The sequence below is a fragment of the Equus przewalskii genome, chromosome 8 (genome assembly GCF_037783145.1).
Source record: "Equus przewalskii isolate Varuska chromosome 8, EquPr2, whole genome shotgun sequence".
Classification (NCBI taxonomy): Eukaryota; Metazoa; Chordata; class Mammalia; order Perissodactyla; family Equidae; genus Equus; species Equus przewalskii.
Window position 1 is genome coordinate 35,311,603 of NC_091838.1, and position 20,514 is coordinate 35,332,116.

Sequence of the window (20,514 nt, forward strand, 5' to 3'; positions counted from 1 at the left end):
GGGCTACTCACTTAACAGAAAAACTGTAGCAGGAATGTGCTATTACACCTTGCAGCCAACTGTGCTGGGGCTCCCCATGCCAAAGAGAGTGACTGAAGGGTCCAGAGCAGCCACACACAGCTGAGCATTACAACCAGCCAGCCAGGGAGACAGCCTAGCCTCCCTGGGTACCCGCAGCAAGAGCAACCTTGCCATAACAGAAGGTCATATGTAGCACACACAGGGGACACCCCTGGAACATCTGGAACTGGTGACAAGAGGGAAGCACACTGCTGGGCCTCAAAGGCATAAGGCCATCTCTCCAAGATCAGGAGACATAGCTGACTCACCTAATACACAGATATAAGCACAGAGAAAAAGGCAAGATGAGGAGGCAAAAGAATATACCCCAAGTAAGAGAACAACACAAAACCCTAGAAAAAGAACTAAACGAAACAGAAATAATCTACCTGACAAAGATTTCAAACATACAGTCATAAAGATGCTCACTGTTCTCGGGAGAAGAACGGAGGAACTCAGTGAGGACATTAAAAAGAATTGAAAAATATAAAAAAGCAACAATCCAGAAAGAAGAATACAAAATGGAAACAAAAAATTCACCAGAGGGACTCAATAGCAAAGTAGATGATACAGAAGAATGGATCAGCAAGCAGAATGCAAGACTAGAGGAAATCACCCAAGCTGAACAGACAAAAGAAAAAAGAATTAAAAAGAATGAGGACAGTCTAAAGAACCTCTGGGACAACATCGAGCGCATTAACATTTGTATTATAAGTGTTCCAGAAGGAGGAGAGAGAGACAAAGGAGCAGAGAATCTATTTGAAGAAATAACAGCCGAAGATTTTCCTAACCTAAGGAAAGAAACAGACATCCAGGTATGAGAAAGCAAAGAGAGCACCAAATAAGATAAATCCAAAGAGACCCACACCAAGACACATTATAATTAATATTTCAAGAATTAAAGATAAAGAGAGAATCCTAAAAGCCGCCAGAGAAAGGCAGTAAGTGACATACAAAAGAAATCCCATAAGGCTATCAGCTGACTTCTCAGCAGAAACCTTACAGCCTGGAAGGGAGTGACACAATATATTTAAATTGCTGAAAGGAAAACACCTACAGCCAAGAATACTCTACCCAGCAAGGTTATCATTCAGAAAGGAAGGAGAGATAACGAGCTTCCCAGACAAGCAAAAACTAAAGGAGTTTATCACCAAGAAACTAGTCTTACAAGTGATTATCCAGTCCAAAACCTAATACTTTAAAAGAAAGAAAATTATCACCAGGAAAAGTTGGATGACAATCCTAAAAGTCATTCAACTACTAGTTAGTTGCCAAACCAAGTCAAAAACCCAAGTCTCCAGGGTTCTCACTAGTCTCCTCTTTACTACATTATAATGAACCTCTCTCTACTCAAAACAGCTAAGAGCAAAAATAATAATATTCATAAGCAAAACTCTGAATGCAAACACTCTAGAAAATATCTTCCAGTTTTCAATGTGAAGGATATCAGATTCCTAATCACTTACCTCTATTTCCCTTGACACCAAAAATAAAGGCATAAACAGTGCCAAAGAAATACCAGAATGAGTCTTAGCCATACTGTGTTTATTAGAAACAAGGATTTCCCAATTTTAACTCATAAATTTTTACCTTTTTCAAGTTCCTGGGGAAAAGCCATAATTAAGACCTTGAACTGTAATAAATCTGGCAATCTATCCACAGAAACAAATGAGAAACAATAGCAGAGCAAATACCAGTTTACAACTAATCATCTAAATTAGGCAAGTTCTGAAATAACACTACAAAACAAAACAAAAAAAAGATGAGAGGTAGTATAGTTTTGATGAGGGCAGTGTGGATTCCAGTTCCAGCTGATGGTAAACAGTCTGAGACATAAACCCCACCAAAATTCAGAAATAATTATTGTTTACATTTTAGTGTATTTCCTTTCAGATTATTTTCTACACATAATAATATATGGTTTCTGTTTTTTCCCAAAATGAGATCATGACTTATAATTTTGTAATTTCCATTTTTCTCCATTTATGAATATATTTCTACGTCAAACATAATCCATTACCATTTTAAAACGCCCCAATGAATAATATTAGCCTTGCTGGGGGCAGGGTTAGGGAGACTTCATTGTACACCCTTTCACACTATTTGACCAGGTGAATCATCACCTACTCAAAAATGAAAGGAAAACACCTGTAGGAATGGAATAAATTTTTTATGTCCTATTTGCTTTCCAACCCTACTTTCCTCATGAGCACCGAGGTGAGCTACGGATCCCTTTCCCCTCATCCCACTCCCAGAGTGTCTGCGGAGTTGAAGAAGAGAATGTCTGAGGCATGTGTGCCATGGAATAACTGGACCTTCCAGGATTCTCACCTAGCTTATGGGGTGGCCAGGCTGCTTACCTGTCTCCTGCAGAGCTCTCTTAGGCACATGCGTTTCTGCTACTCTTCAAACCTGAGTGGACACATTGTTAAGATGGAACTCATGAAAAGTTCCACCTGTAATTTTAGTTCTCTGGTTCCTACCCTACTCTGGGAATTCTGAGTTCCCCTCAAATCCCTTACAAGCTGACTTGGTTAAAAATGACTTGATTTACTGAGCATCTCCTATGTAACAGACATTTGCTAAAAGCTTTACAGGCAGAAGTATTTCATTAACTCTCACCTTGTAAGTTGTTATTAACATCATCATTTTACTAGGTAAGAAAATTAAGGCTTAAATGTCTGAACCTTGTGAATAAAACTGCTGATATTCAGGCATCTTTTTAACCAAAAGAAACAGTAATTTCATGAAGTTCAATCTGACAACATGAAAAGTGAGGGGGAGTCAGGGTTGAAACTTGGGTTTCAAAGCCCAAGCTCTTAGCCATTATTCTCTACTGCGTCAGCATGGAACCCACTAGTCTAAGATGGCACCCACTTCCCTAGTTCCTGCTAAATTGTCCCCAATCTCAAAATCCGATGGGAATGAGGAACAAACACATCATGACCAACTGTGGAAGCAACTCTGAGAAAATAAATCCTGTTCTGAACTCTTTTACAAAGAAAACTTTCCATATATCCCATACTGGGTATGCTCAAAGCAAAATATTCCTACCTAGGGAAATAACACAACTATCATATTTTTCATACAGCCATCTACCTGAATACAAGAAAAATCTTTTGAGGTACTATGGGCAGATATATGCGCATTTTACAAAGACCAAAGACATGAAGTAACTCACTCAAGATCATGGCAAGGTAGTGGCTGAGTGAAAACTAAAATTCCAATTTCCCAACATGGGTACAACGCGCTTTTCTGTTACCGTATACCACATCTCAAAATCCAGAAAATAAAAAAGAAGTAGTGAGACTACAGAATGTGTACAACTTAAAATATATATTTTTCAAAAAATACTCGTTGAAATTTTCTATATAAACAAAAACACCATAAAGAAAGTTTTAAAATTTAAGTCCAAGAAACAGGAGCTTACCTTCTGGTTTTGCATGCTTAAAACCACATATTAATAGAAGCATTTATAAAGCTCTCTGTAATATTTTCAAATTTTTCATAAATTTAAGACTAAATATTTGTTTGGTCTTATTTCAATATTCTTATCTTCCTTGATGAGACAAAAAAAACTATGAAAATAACACCATGTAGAGAAACACATATTAGGCAGCAAAGTACTGAGAGATCTATATTTTGTCATCCATTCAATTTTTTTTTTTTAAAGATTGGCACCTGAGCTCACAACTGTTGCCAATCTTTTTTTTTTTTCCTTCTTCTCCCCAAAGACACCCCACACAGACAAACATAGTTGTATATTCTAGTTGTGAGTGCCTCTGGTTGTGCTACATGGGATGCCGCCTCAGCATGGCTTGATGAGCGGTGCCTGTCCACACCCAGGATCCAAAGTGGTCAAACTCTGGGCCATTGAAACGGAGCACATGAACTTATTAACCACTTGGCCATGGGGCTGGCCCCCATTCAATTTTATATTAATTCATTCCTTCACTCAAAAACACCTGACCAGTAACGGAATTAATGCTAGGCACTTGATACGAGGAGAACTAAAACCTTTGTTTGCCCTCAAGAAGTTTACAACCTATGAGAGAAAGACAATTATAAAGACAGCACAATACAATGTGACAAATCCAATGGGAGCATCAAGAAAGGACAACTAACCCCAAAAGAAGGGACAAGGAAGGTCTCCTTGAAGAAGAAACTCTCCAAGTGCATCATAAAGAACAGACATCAGGTAAAGAGTAAGCGAAATCACTTAAGATGTCTGCAAAGAAAATTGCAAAACACAAGCAAAGAACTTAAAAAAACTGAATAAGCAGAGCAATCTGCCTCCATGAGAAACTCATTATAAAGACATAAGTTCTCCTGAAGTTAATCTACAGATTCTTTCAAGTAAACTGAAATTCCAACAGCTCTGTTCCTGGAACCTGATGAAGAGTGCTAATACTCTTATGGAAAACCTAAGGAGCAAGAGTCTGGAGAAAATTTTAAAAGAAAAAGAAAACAGAGGGGATACTTTCCCTAGCTATTAAGACTTTCTCATGAGCCAAGAAAATTAATCAAGTTAATGTGAAATTAGTGCAGGAATTGACACAGAGACTAATGAAAAAGAAAAGTCCAAACATGGATACATGCATATACGTAAACAGAATATACAATAAAGGCAGCATTAAAAGTCAGCAGGGGGGCCAGCTCAGTGGCGCAGTGGTTTAGTTCGCACGTTCCGCTTCTCGGCAGCCCAGGATTCGCCAGTTCGGATCCCGGGTGCAGACATGGCACTGCTTGGCAAAAGCCATGCTGTGGTGGAGGAAGATGGGCTGGGATGTTGGCTCAGGGCCAGTCTTCCTCAGCAAAAAGAGGAAGATGGGCAGTAGTTAGCTCAGGGCTAATCTTCCTCAAAAGAAAAATGTCAGCAGGAATCCAGATTAAAGGAGACCACAGAGACATGACAACCAAATGCAATCTTGGATCATGTACCAGAAAAAAAATTATATTCCCTTAAAAGACATCAGTGTGAACATTGGCAGAATTCGAAGAAGGCCTACAATAAAAGTTCTGTATCAATTAATTTCCTGATTTTGATAATTATATTGTTGTAATGTAAAAGGATGCTATGGTTCTCAGTAACTACACACTGAAGTATTTAGGAGTGAAGAGGCCTATGCCTGTGACTTATTTCAAATGGTTCAGAAAAGAAAACTATGTGTGGAGGGAGGGGAAGGGGGAAAGAAAGAGCACTGACACAAGCACAAGCAAAAACTTTAAATATGAACACAATAAATACAGATGACGGTATACGGGAATTCTTTTTACTGTTTATGTAATTTTTCTGTAAATCTGAAATTAATTCAAAAGAAAAAGATAGGAAAAGAATGGACTGTTTAGTTAATGGTGTTAAGATAGTTTATTCACATGGAAAAATAAAATCAGATCCCTATCTCACAGTATACATAAAAACGAATTCCAGGCACATTAAATGGCTAAACGTGAAGGGCAAAAGACTTCAAGAAAATACAAGATATCCTTATGATCTTGAGATATAAGAAAGGATTTCTTAAAACAACAAAAAAAGCACAAACCAAATGACTGATAAACTTGACTAAAATAAAAAACAGTTCAAAAAAGACAAATGAAAAGATGAGGAGCCACAGACTGAAAGAAGATATGAGTAACATAGGCAAAATATAGAAAGAATTAGCATCCAAAATATAGAAAGAATTCACCCTATAAATCAACAAGGAAAAGACAATTACGAATAAGGAAGTTGACAGAAGATGAACAGGAACGAACAATAAACATAAAAAGACACTCAACCTCAGCGGTAATCAGGGAAACAAACTAAAACCATAATGACTATCTACCAGATTGACAAATATTAAGTTGGACAATACTTGATTTGATGAAGACATACAGAATGGAAGCTCATTCACTGCTGAAATTAGAACAAACTGGTACAACTACTGTGGTGAGGAACTGGTAATATTTAAGGAGATCCAGGCATAGAGCTAGAGAAACTCATGCAAGTGCTCACAGGAAGGCAGGAACAAGACTCTCACTAAGCATTGTTTCTAATAGTGAAAATTTAGAAATAATCTAAGCATAACATGGTATAATCAATGACATAATACTGTTGCAATTAAAATCAAAGAACAGAATTACAGGTAACAATCAAGGCTAAAATTTTTCAAACATACTGCTTAATGAGTGTGTAGTTTCAGTTTTGGAAGTTGAAGAAGTTCTAGAAATTGGTTACACCACCATGTGAATATACTTAACATTACTGAGCTACTGAGTTAAAGACAGTAGGTAAATTTTATGTTATGTAAATTTTATTAAAATTTAAAAGAAAAAATAAACCCCAAAAAAGCCAGATATTAACAGAGCTTTATAGTGTTCACTAGTACACACATATGTAACAAAAGTACAAAGATGTTTGCGGAATATACTCCAAAATCAGGATAGTAATCACCTCTGGGCAAAGAGGAAGTGACGCCAGCTCAACGCAAGGAAGAGATAAGGGAAGCCATATTGTAGGAAAGAAACCATACTGTAACTTTGACTTCTGACTAACCCACTCAGCTGGATATGCTCCCTCCAGGAGATCTAACTGCTCTGTAGATTTTATGTCGCCTGCTTATGCAGGTACCTCCCAGCTGCAATAAGATGCTAACTTTGTTCTTCTGAGTTCCTTAGGAATGTGATGACCCCCGACAGAGAGTCTATTTGGTGTGGCCACTCACAGTCTGCAACATTAGACAGTCAACATTCCTAACCCCCTCCCCTGTAACCCACTGGCCTATGTAACTGCTTCAAGATTCTGTGCCCCTCTTAAGATACTTCTTTTGGACATCAGTCAGCCATCTTCTCTCTTGCTAGCAAGCTGTAATAAAATGCCTTTTCTCTGCCACCATCTTGCTTCTTGACAATTGGCTTTTGTGTCATGACGAGCAGATCATGCCCCTTTGTGTGGTAACAGCAGGAGTCTAGTACTTGGAAGGGTACTGGTAATGCTTTATTTCTTCAAAAAACATGAAACAAGAATAATTTATTACATATCCCACAACTAGAAGGACCTGCAACTAAGATATACAACTGTGTACAGGAGGGGTTTGGGGAGATAAAACAGAAAAAAAAAAAAAGATGATTTATTAGAATTTGAGAGAGCTGGGGGTGGGTACACGTGTATTCATGCATTTTTCTACTGTTTAAAATCTTTCATTTAAAATAAAAAAGGAGAGACATTACCAAAAAAAAAGAGAGGGAGAATTGTAGGCAAAGGAGGATAGCAGTTGAGTATCAACGAGCAAAGACCCAGAAATTGCTGGAAGGACAGGCTCAGCAGAGGACAAGGACAGATGTGCTTGCAAATTCAGACTTTACCTGCAGCAATGAGGATCCAGGAAGGGGTTTTAAGCATAAACTTCATGGATTGGAAGGAAAAAGGGTGAGAGCAACATCAGTTGTAATGAAAAACCAATCAGGGAAGTAAAGTGCCTCAATTAAGAAAATTGTGGTTCACTTTATTGTTGTAATTCTGTAGTTTTATTTATTTCCAATTAACCAAAATCAAATATCGACTACGAGGGAGGAACTGTGCTAAGCCAATGGGATCTAGCACTGATAGTCACAGTCCCAGTTCTCATGGAGCTTACAGATTCACAGGTGAGCAAGACACGGAAATCAATTGGAATACGAGAAGTGGTAAAATGAAAAAAGACAAAACGAAATTTTCATAAAGTAGTAGTTTTGCTCTACCACAAAACTAGCCAGATGACTCTGGGGAAACAGTGTTTTCTTTTTACACTTTGCATATTTCAACGTGAAATGTGGGACTAACCACCAGTGATGTATGACCTTTTGTCCACCCCAACATATCTCAATGACCAACACATAAAAGCCTACTATAGGAGGGAGTCCACCGGACTGCAGAGAAAGAAGAAGAGGCAATAATAAGAAATCCTATTGTCTCTTCTCTGACCCACCTCTATCCTCTGGTTCAGAATCCTTGCTGAACCACATTATGTCTGAAGCTCCTTCCGAATTTAGGACTCCTGAACTCCATGAAAGCAAGCAACCATAGATTAATTTCAAACCAAAACAATCTATATGATGCCTGAAATGCCTTTTGAATCAAAATTAAATGCAGTTTTAGTGCTGTGTAAATTATATTGTTTTACTTTCTAAAGATTCACGATTCTTTTATTTATTAACTCTCAATCAAAACAGCCCACAATCATTATATTTTTGTGGCAAATTAAAGACAGCCAGAAATTCTTTGCCATTCCTCCCATTGAGATGTGAAGTCTAGTTTTCCTCCCCATTTAACCTTCCTTCATTTCATTTGGAGGACTGTCTAAGAACACCAGACATGATGCTACCCTAAGAAGTCAAAAAAGAAAAAAATCAAAGGGAAAAAATGATAAATATAAGGTATACAATTTTCAAGTTGATTTTTAAACTATTAAATCCCTATCAATATCAATAGCCAGTTCCACTGAACAAGTAGTAAATGGATATATACATATATATAACAAGTAGTAATGAATAATTATGTTTCATTGATAGATACAAAATACAACTGATAATCTAACAAGAAAGCAAGAAAAATATACAAGCTAAAAGAATTATGAGATTATCATACACCCATCAAAAAATAAAATCAAAAACATGCTAAACAAAATATTGGTTGAACTGTGGAAAAATTATTTATAATTATACATCATTATACAATCACTGGAAATCAATTACACCTTACTGACAAGGTAATCTGACAAAATATAACAATTTTTAAATATTCATATGCTTTGACTTAAAACTTCACTTTGTGAAATGCACCCTGAAGAACAAAACACAAGGGATGCAGACAGCCTCCAAACCCAGATGGGGGCAATTCTTCGCCTCCCCCTAGGCACACGCCCCCAACTCCTCTCAAGAGATGGGTACTATCTCCCCTCCCCTTGAATCTGGGCTGGCCCACTTGTTTTCATAGAATGTGGTAGACTACAGCCTTTTCAAAGGCTGTAGTTTCTGTTTAGTTCTCTTAGAAGCCAACCACCAAGTAAGAAGTCTGACCACCCTGACACTAACAGGAAGTGAACAAGTCCAAATAGGGCACCCAGAGTAGCCACGTGGAAAGAATCAAGGCACCTGGGCAACAGGCCCAGCCATCATCACGTGAAGTGAGACCAGCACAACCACCATTAACCCCCAAAAGGTGAGAAAGAATAATCACTGTTTGTAACCACTAAGTTTTGAGGTGATTTGTTTCATAGCAATAGATGACTGAATGGGAGAAGGGCAGGTGGAAAAGTAATCAGGACAAAAATGCTCAGCAGGGCAAACCTTATAGAGGCCAAGTGGCACACACTCAGGTAAACTAGGTCAGGTATTTAAAACATCATGTAAAATTTTAAAGTATATGAATTATATTAACTGTATAAATGAGAAAACAGAACTAATAACAACACACACACATTGATCATAATCATCAAATGTTTCCAAACGTACATCACGATGAACCCAAAAATAAGCTACAATTGATGCTTTAAACTCCCTGGGCCTTTTTACCTTATAATGTTATTAATAACAGAATGTTTTAGAATATAACAAAAGAAAAGTCTTCCCAAAAGTAAATGAAGTCATTCTGTAAGATCACTTTACTGCCCTCTATTCTGGACTATATGCACTTGCTCCCTTCCAGGCACTTTCAGTGGAATTCCTAGTTGGATGGGCCTGTCACACTATTAGCTCTGAACACTCACTCAGTAAATGAACAAACTGTCCTGAATCATTAAGCTCTATCACAGTTCTTCACTCACAATCAACCCTGTTCCATAATCCTAATTGGGCCCATAAACCCCACTGGTTAATTCAAAAATAGCCATTAGAACTCCACTATAAATACTATCATCAAGAATGATGTCAAAAATGTTAAGAATACACAATTGTTGCCTTCAAGGCATATAATTTACATTTTAAAAAAACTTTAGAATTGAATTATATCCATCAAATAGTATGAATTTATACAAACGTTGACTTAATACTAAAAATTATATATAACTCACAGAAAAAAACAGAATATTCTTTTGCTGAAACGAAGGTTTACTTGGTACAGCAATTTTAACTTTTGCCACAAATAAAGATTTCAAGAAATTGCATGAGATTAAAAATTATTTCACTGGAATACATTTAAGTGTAATAACAATTGCTTAATATTCAACTAATAAATGAGAACATGTGTTAACATGATTGTAGAATCCAGTATTTTAAAATCTGGTATAGACTCACTCCACTGAGTGTTTTTTAATAGATTTTTGTGTGGGGGAGGGGAAAATTGTACTTGAGCTAATATCTGTGCCAATCTTCCTCCTTTTTTTATGTGGGATGCCACCACATCATGGGATCGGAACTTGTGAAACCCAGGCCACCAAAGCAGAGTACACAAGCTTAACCACTACGCAACTGGGCCAGTCCCTTTAATAGATTTTTAAACATCGTCTTTCATCAAATCTAAGACAGTGTAACTATATGATAGACTATTATTTTAAGAAATTAAAACACACCACCAATTAATATGAGATATACCAATTTCAGATATTAAAATGTGTCTTAAGGACTGGCCCAGTGGCATAGTGGTTGAGTTTGTGCACTCCACTTTGGTGGCCCAAGGTTCATAGGTTTGGATCCTAGGTACGGACATATACATCACTCACCAAACCATGCTGTGGTGGCATCCCACATACAAAATAGAGGAAGACTGGCACAGATCTTAGCTTAGGGCCAATCTCCCTGACCAAAAAAAATAATAATAATAAGCGTCTCAGAACTGATGAAATATGGTAAAACATTCCTGAAAAAACAAAATCAAATCAAACGTTGTACATCTGAAGCACCTGTACTATATCTTCAAACACAGACAGAAAAAAACCTGCGGATTAGAGGACTTGCAGTGGTGTGGGGGATGCATTATGTACGGGACAACATGAATCATGCTACTGGTACTCTTTAGCTTACAACCAAAACCAATTTGCCCCTAGCCACTTCCCCAAAATTCTGCAACTATATGAATAATTCATTCAGAAGTCTATGTGCTGTATACAAACTCAGCTGGATAAGGAGAAAGTAAGTAGCTTAATGTGTTTATTTAGTGAATGCATTTGAACAACATTCTCTTAGTACTGTTTCACTTCAGAAAAGTACACTAAAAAAATTTATGAGTAAAATGTTATTATATAAAAAGGGCAAAAGCTAGATTTTACTTGAGCCCATTTATTTTCTCACTACTTATTTTCTCATGTATTATTAAATCACTTACATAGAAACTGTACCATAAGAAAACAATGACAACACAAGAGGCACTCAATAAAAACTTACTGGATTTATGGCAGATGCTTACTTTCAATCTCTCTTTCTAATTTTATGGACCAGCCCTGTAGCAGGCATTGGTGTAGCAGGCATTGGTGAACACAAAGACAGAATCCTTTCCCCAAGGTCTTACACCCCAATGACAGTAAAAGACAACAGTGTAAGCAAATACATTCAAATACAATGCAGTAAGTTGTTGCAGAAGATTTGCTCCAATAAACTATACATATCTCAATGAGATAGACAAACCAGGGGAGAACACAGAAGTTACTTAAGATTCTCCAGAAAAGCAGCTAACAATGTTTATTTCAGAACTATGAAGGGATACGTGCCTAAGAATAAACTAAACTAGGGAGTGGAAGAAAGTTAGGTAAACTACAATACATTCTGGTTCCTCTCTAGTATGACTTTCTAAGTAAAATTAGGAACGGCATACAATCTAGAGGCAGTGAGGTCTTCTTCTGATAGAAACCACCTAAATGATCATAACTGTTCTCCTGGGAGTCCAGGAAGCTGCAGTTAGCTTGCACAGTGAGAAAACCGTATTAAGCAAAATACATAAATATCACTCCAAACGTTGCTTGTAAGCTTAAACACTTCAGAAAATTGAAAATCTCAATAACTTAAGTATTTCCTCTCAGGAAATAACCACTTACATCAATACTGTTTAGTAAACCACAACTGATAATTTAGGTAGCAGGTGACACTAGCATGACTAACAAACAGTACACCAAGCCATGCACAGTTTGTACTTTTCAGTAACATTCTAAGCGTTAGACTAAAAAATCTACGACATAATTAGTTACAGTACTTACAAAGTGCTTGGAGTATGCTTGATATCTCAGTACTTACAAAGTGCTTGGAGTATGCTTGATATCTAGCTATATAACTTTTTGTAATGTAAAGTTAAACCTCACACCTGGCAATGCGGAGCTTAGATTCCTAGCCCACTGTCAGATAACAATCATGTAAAATAATCATAACCAGATTATCAATCAGAAGTTACGTCAACATGACGTTTTTAAAACAAAGAACCAGCTAAACAATGAAGTACATACCAAAAGCCACACTGTATTAATAAAGTAGAAAAAAAATGATAAACTGGACTTTAAAAAAATTGTAAACTTTTCAGTTTCAAAGGATACCATCAAGAAAGTGAAAAGACAACCTACGGAATGGGAGAAAATACTTACAAACCACATAGCCGATGAGGGACTGGTTTAAAGAACATATAAAGAACACTTACAACTCAGCAATGAAAAGAAAAATAACCCAATTAAAAAGTAGGCAAGGGAACTGAATAGACATTTCTTCAAAGAAGAGCACAAATGGCCAATAAGCACATAAAAACATGCTCAACATCATGAGTAATCAGGGAAATGCAAATCAAAACCACAATGAAAACACCATGTCACTTCCACTAGGATGACTAGAATCAAAACAGCAGTAGTGGAGAGTGATGTCAGCATCATGGCAGAGTAAGCTCTCCTGGTAATCTCTCTTCTCCTCCATACAATCAAAAAGCCATTCACACTCCAACAGTGGACATCCAAACACAACACAAAGAGAGACCCACTGAGAGACCCACGCAGCCATATGTCGGAGGGTGAAGAGGCTGGAGCCCCCCTCAAAGGAGGTGGAATGGGGTAAAAGAAAACTTCACTCCACTCCCAAAAGACTGCCATCTGGGACCACAGGCTGCCTTCGAGAGGGAAGGAAGGGGGGCTGAATGCCCATTCGTAGGTACATCAAAGACCCCCAAGGACCCTCACAGCCTAGAGGGAAGCCCTCATCCAGGGTGAAAGTTATCACAGGGGGTGACCTCACCAAGCCAACACCCCAGAAGAGCAGATGGTGAGAGCAGAGCGAGAAAACCCAGGAGAACAGAGAGGAAAGCATTCCTTGCCCCATCAGCCCAGTGCCAGCTCCAGCACCTTGGATAAACAAGCCAGACTGAGAACAACAAACGCCACTGGTTTTCACTCATGTGGAATATCAACAAACACATGGACTAAGAAAACAATTCAAGGGCCATTCCCATGGCCAAGCTGTTGAGTTCGTGCGCTCTGCTTCGGCAGCCCAGGGCTTCACCGGTTCTGAGCCTGGGCATGGACATGGCACCGTTCATTAGCCCACATTGAGGCAGCGTTTCACATAGCACAACCAGAGGCACTCACAAGTAGAATATACAATTACATACTGGGGGGCGGGAGAGGGGCAGTTGGAGAGGAGGAGAAAAAACAAAGAAGATTGCAACAGACGTTAGCTCAGGTACCAATCTTTAAGAAGAAAACGGTTCAGTGCTACCGGGGCAGGGGTGTGTGGGGTTGGCACAGGGGATGAAGGGCAGCACTTAAGTGGTGATGGCCAAGAAACAATGTACAACTTAAGTTTCACAATGATGTAAACTATTATGAACTCAATAAAAAAAAAACTTCAAGTAATAAAAAAAAAAAGTCAGGCAGTAGTGTTTGTGATGATGTGGAGAAACTGGAAATTTCATATATTGCTGGTGGCAATATAAAACTTGCCTTTGGAAAATAGTATGGCAGCTCCTCAAACAGTAAACATCGAGTTATCATACAACCCGGCAATTCCACTCCTAAGTATATACCCCAAAGAAATGAAAACAGGTCCACACAGAACTTGCACATACATGTTTATAGCCACATTATTCATAACAGCCAAAAGGCAAAAACAATCTAAATCAACAGATGAAAGGACAAATAAAATGTAATATATATAAACAGTGAAATAGTATCCAGCTATTAAAAGCTGAATACATGCACTAATATATGCTACAATATCAATGGACCTTGAAAATATTATACTAAGTGAAAGAGGTCAGACACAAAAGACCACATATTATATGATTCCATCCATATGAAAGTCCAGAATGAACAATCTACAGAGACAGAAAGTAGATTGTTTAGTGATTGCCAGGGGCTGGGAGGAAAGAATGGGGGTCACAGGGTATTGAGAGCTGAAGGGTGCAGGGTTTTCTTTTTGAGGTGAAAAAAATGTTCCAGTGGGGGAAATGTTCCACTAGGCCCTGTGGCCTAGTGCTTAAGTTCGTGCACTCAGCTTTGGCGGCCCAGGGTTTCACTGGTTCAGATCCGGGGCATGGTCCTAGCACCGTTCATCAAACCATGCTGAGGCAGCATCCCGAACAGCAGAACTAGAAGGACCTACAACTAGAATATACATAATTATGTACTGGGGGGCTTTGGGGAGAAGGAACAAAAAAAAAAATGTTCTAGGGCTGACCTAGTGGCGTTGTGGTTAAGTTAGCACACTTCGCTTCAGTGGCCCTCACAGGTTTGGATCCCAGGCTCATCAAGCCATGCTGTGATGGGGTCCCACATACAAAACAGAGGAAGACTGGCACAGATGTTAGCTCAGGGACAATCTTCCTCAAGCAAAAAGAGGAAGAACTGGCAAGAGATGTTAGCTCACGGCCAATCTTCCTTACCAAAAAAAAAAAAATTTCTCAAATGACTGTGGTAATGGTTGCACTCATCTGTAAATATACCAAAAATCACTGAATTGAACATTTTCAACAGGTGAATTGCATGCTATGTGAATTATATTCAATAAAGGTGTTAAAAAAAATAAAGTAGAAAAGAACAACTCCCTGAAACCATACTCAATATTAATTACAGCTCCATCTCCCGGAAGCTTCAGCTTTCTTATGACTCATCACTCAAAGATGTAGTCAAGGATTTCATGGAGAAGACTGGCCTTTTTTCACAGGACCCTGGATTTGAGACCATTTCAAAACCCCTGGAGAGAATAAGGAACCCAGGTTATGTGGCTGTTGCCCAGTTTTCCCAGTCCTACAAATCTTGGAACCCAGTTCTTCCTACCTGATAAACAAAGTCTTGTCCAGAGGATCCTATTTGAGGAAGTAAGGTAAAAGCAAGAATGGGGGGAGGGGAAGATGAGCATTAAATATCCTAAAGGCCACTTTATGAGCAATACTAGAAATGTGTAAGATAACTCATTAGGTTGTGATTCCTACTTCTGATAGAGATGAGTTTCTATAAACCTCTCAGAGCATTCCCAATAACCTCCCCTCCCCAAAATAAGTTCAGAGGGAGAATCTCAGATTTATAAGAATCACTAAGGCAAACAATTACTAGGTATATATTTGCCTGCAATACCAAATTTGTGCTCACAAAAAAAGATTTATATAAATATGTAACAGTACTTACTCACTAAAATCAGTTTTCCTAAATCTGTTATTCTTTTCAACAGTCATTTACTCCTCAAAAGAACTTGCAGTTTTACTTACAATGCCGTTAGACTCTATCATCTGTTGTCTTGATCCTTAATGGCATTTATTTATGAAATAACATTACTGGGTCCCACAAAATGAAAGCAACCAAAAGGTTTACAGAATACAGTGTGATACAGAGCAACATCAAAACACCTGTAAACAAGAAACCAGCTCTGGACTCAACATTTAACTAAATAATCCTGTGAAAGTTATTATATATCTAGATTTCCATTGCTTATCTATAAAATGAACTTGGTCTAGAGCCTAGATGATCCATAATGTACTTTCCATTAGAAATACTATTTCAACATATGTAAAGACCTATACAAAGCCATAAGGATTTCTCTCCTTCTGTGGTTTAAAACTTTACTGAGCTCCAATTTAAAACTGAAAATACCACCTGCTCTTATACAAATCAGTCAAGACTTTGTAAACAAGAATAAATCACTCCCAAACCCAGTCCTGAAGTCCCATCTTACAGGATTATCTCAAAGATTTACTTATAAATACATCAGCTCTTTAAAAAAACCAACTACTTTGGAACGCTGAATTTTATTCCATTTATTCTAGTCTACATGCCTCATAGCCACTTTGAAATTTGTGTCAAACAACTCCCCAAATAATTGCTAAGTGGATGTTTCCACATATGTGCAATCTTTGCTTTCCATATGCATGATTTTCAATTACCACAATTTAGTTAATTAACACCATTCCCCCAACACACGGTTCAAACTTCAGTCTCCACAGTGGATTAACCATGAGTAATTGCATAAAGTACAAACTTTGCTACTAGCTCTTCAGCCCACAAATCACTATGTAAATAACAGATGAGCATCCTCATCTATGGCCAAACACTTCACATCTCTCAAAGACTGCTGATGACGGGTCACTGCACATCTGTCACTCAGTTCACATATAGATAGCAAAGCATGTAGCAGTGTTGCCTCCTTGTCTATCAGTGGTGACAAGGTAGACAAATCACATGTCTACCAGATGACATTCTATAAAAATAGACAAAAAAGGAAAATAGCTAACAAAGATGAAAATGCAGCAAACAAAAACTAAATGAAAGTGCAGCAAAGAAAAAAAACTGGTAACACTTGAAGTGAAATCTGAATCAAATGTAAATAGCTATAGAATACCTGACCACAGGAACATTGGAGAGACACTAGATGAGCAGCCAGAAGAACTTTGTGAAGGTGAGCTTACGGATGTAAATGAGGAACATGGTCATCAGAAAAGGATGACAATTCCCAGGGGAAGTGAAAAACTTCACAATAAAGAAACTCTCAAGAGATACTTCCTAACATTGAAAGCACAAAGGATAAAATATTGGAAGCTGATCCATATTTAAGAGCATGACAATTCACCAAAGCACAGAAAAGATGCTTGCTCAACATCATAAGTACAATGAGAAGAAAAAGGCAAGCACTGTTCAAAGTACCCTTGACAAGTTCGTTACAAAGAAATAAAACACTAATTCTTAATCTCTCTCTGTTTAAATTAGAGTGTACTAAACAAACACTAATTTTACTATTTTTTTCATTTTCCCATAAACTTGTAACCACAGGAAGAGTTTTTAATGTTTTAGCAAACATTTTCAAAAGTCTCAGAATAAATCGAATTTTTCTCACCAAGACTGCTTTGGAATAGTCTCAGGTTGCATGGTCATTTTTACCAAGCCGTACTACTGTGCAAACGGAGTATTGCCTGTATAGTAAGGTTGTGTTATTTAATCATTATCAAGAGAAAACATCTATCAAGAACATCCAGGTTCCTAAATGACATAGAATAATCTACCAGGCCAGTTATTAAAGTCTCAAGAGGAAAATAGACCACTACAGCTCAGCTCTTCTATTGTTTAGTTCCCAGGTTCTATGCTACGATTTACGCATGCAAATCTCTTCTAATACTACCCCCAAGTTCTACCCATATCCAGGTATCTTCATCTTAAAGATGGGGAAAACAAACAAAATCATGTTGTCCAACCTTTTCATAGAAGGCATGGGGAAAATGATGTTTAAGAGATCCAGTGGCATGCCTAGCATGGCACAGTAATCTTAACAGGGGCAGCAGGGGACTTAAAACACTGCTAATCCAGTTCTTACTCCAATATACACAATGCTGCCCAGTTCTGAGGAGAGCAATTAGGTTTTATTTTGGCTTTGTTTTCCACCCATATGGCTTACATAGACCTACTGTCAAAGAAAAAATATTCCATTTTCTCTGAGCCTCTCATTGCTTAAAGACATTTTACAATCATCTGCATTCAGAGACTTCAGGCCCAATGTAACACTAGTATAACTTAAGTGATAAGAAATTTTAAAATGTTTCACATTACAATGTATCCTGAATGGGATCCTGGGACAAAAAATGGACATCAGACAAAAACTAAGGAAACCAAAATACGTATAGCATGGACTTTAGTCAATAACTAATGTGTTAATATTGGTTCATTAATTTTGACAAATGTACCATACTAATACAAGATGCTAACAACAGGGGAAACTGAATATAAGGTACATGGGAATTCTCTGTACTATTTGCACAACTTTTCTGTAAATCTAAAACTAAAAATTTTAAATTTTTAAAAAAGTACTGTACATACTTTTTTATCTAACACTACTTCTTTTATTAGTGCTGGGATATAATTAAATTTTTGAATCACAGCTACTAACTGTACTAATAAATTTCTATTCCCTAGAGTAGTGTTTATTAAGCTATGTCCTATGAAACCCTCTTGATGCCAGCGATGACTCTGCCTGTTGGAAAAAGATAACCTAGCCAGTAAAGTCTCCACCACAGTCTTACTTCCATCCAAGACCCTGAAACAAGGATTCTGCTAGGAAGAAAAGTGTAAAAGCCACTCTCAAGCCGGACAGGGAGTAAGATTCATGATTTGAGGAATATTCCAAATTCACAGTTCCACATAACGGAAAGAACACTCGACAGAGAGTAAAACAACCTAGATTCTAATCTTGACTCTATTACTAACCAACTACATAAAATCCTATATTTCTTTAGGCCTCAGTTTTCTCATCTGCAAAATAAGAGGACTAAATGGTATGGCAAAGTATGTTTCAACGTGAAGATCTCAGTCTAATTAAAACTTTTTCCCCCCAATTTTTCTTCTGGTAAGAAAAAGGGTAAAAGCATATGACATAGATAATAAATGTTAAAATATAATGCTTAATAAAGACCAAAAAATATCTCTCAGGTGTTTTTTCTTTTTGGCCTATCAACTATTTTTACCAAGATTATTTCGGCTTAAATAAAAAACATGTACATTAAAACCATCTAATTCATCTAATTTTAAATTTCAAACTATATCACATTTATTTCACAAATATACAGGTACTATTTCCCTCCAATAATACCAAGAAGCAAACAACACAAAAGTATAGCTATGAGAAAGCAGAATTTAAAAATAGTTTCAAAACACAATCCAAAGCTGCTTCTGCACTCATCTCCCTCCCAGTTCAACAATACTGTCAATAATGTAAAGCACAGGAAATGGAGAAATGAATTAAGAAATTCACGATGGCAAGTTTTTAACAACAGTTTCTAAATGAATTTCAGTGGTTTACGAAAACTCAAATACCTAAAATATATTTTTTAATTATGCTAACATTTCAAATTTCATAAATCTAAAAACAGGGCGAAAATCTAACAGAATGCTGAAATATAAACTAAAAAGTACAGGTTTCCAATGTACAATCAATATGCTAATCTATCGGCAACTTCTTTATAATTTACATTCGACTTCAAAAGTGACTAAACGTGGTTAACAAAAAGTATCTGCCATAATATCACCTAATTTTTGGTCTTTTCTTTTTGTGTTTAAATAAATAACGCAATCCACAAAATGAAAACTATGAAATTAAAATACACCATTTTATTACCAAATTTTCAATAACCTATAGGTACTAAGCACTACTCTTAAAAAGGTATGTGCCCATTCACAAACATTCGATTTCAAACAGCAAATACAGTAATTAAAGTTATAACACCAAAATGTCACTTTTTAAGTAATCCTTGCTTTACTAGTTAGCTCCGAGCTCAAGTATACTGAAATATTTCCCCAACGCTAAAACGGTTAAAGATCTTTTCTATAAGACCTGTACATAATAAAGATGAGATTTAAAAGACAATTTTTCATTAAATTTTACGTAGAATATATTCTGTAGTATCACTTTAAAAGTCCCAATCACAACATACACCGAAGCCTTCCATTTTAGCAGATATAGATTTGAAAATTCATTTTATTATGCAATGGTGGCATGAAATACTAAACCACACCGTTCTATGATTTGGTTTTAATAATGACTAGGAAAATGAAAGATCATACATATTAACATATTTAAAACTTAGCATTTTTAATTTAACATTTTTTAAATGGTCAAATTTCCAAAACCTCAGCGTTAATACTCAATTTCAAAGTCTGTGCTCATAAAACATCGTATTCAGTACAAGAGAGGAGCTGAACAGCTTATCTAAGAAATCACTTTTTCTTCAATTAGCTTTCATCTTGCTCTGTGCTTCTATTTGCACTGCAGTTTTTTACTTAAAAGACACCACCTATCAATAAGAACGTTCACCTCTCCGTTATTACTAAGACCACTCATGTCAAGGCAAGTTCAGAGGAACGGGAACCCCTCGATCCAGGACACCCTTTACCCCAAACCCCCCGCGCGCAAAAGATTGATATCACCCACTTCAGGCCTCCTCTCCCTCCTCCCGCACCGCCTTCCGCACAGTGACCGGACCCGCACCGGCCGGCCCCCGCCTGTGCGCTGCGCCGAGCCACCCCGCCCTCAGGCCGCAGGCGCGCGATCGACGCGCCAGCA

The 20,514-nt window shown here is 37.4% G+C and overlaps 1 protein-coding gene across 6 annotated transcripts in view; it reads right to left on the reverse strand.

Moving 5' to 3' along the window:
• UBE2V2 (ubiquitin conjugating enzyme E2 V2) overlaps nucleotides 1-20,514 on the reverse strand; it is a 50,121-nt gene that overhangs the window by 29,313 nt on the left and 294 nt on the right. Inside the window, exon 1 of one of the 6 annotated variants that reach the window (XM_070631654.1) lies at nucleotides 20,383-20,477. The exons of 2 other annotated variants lie outside the window; for them this stretch is intronic. The gene's annotated coding sequence lies outside the window, so the exon portion shown is untranslated. Of the gene's footprint in view, nucleotides 1-2,420; nucleotides 2,499-15,034; nucleotides 15,172-20,382; nucleotides 20,478-20,514 lie in introns of those variants that run through there. 3 more of the 6 variants (XM_070631655.1, XM_070631656.1, XM_070631652.1) reach the window with 3 other exon arrangements.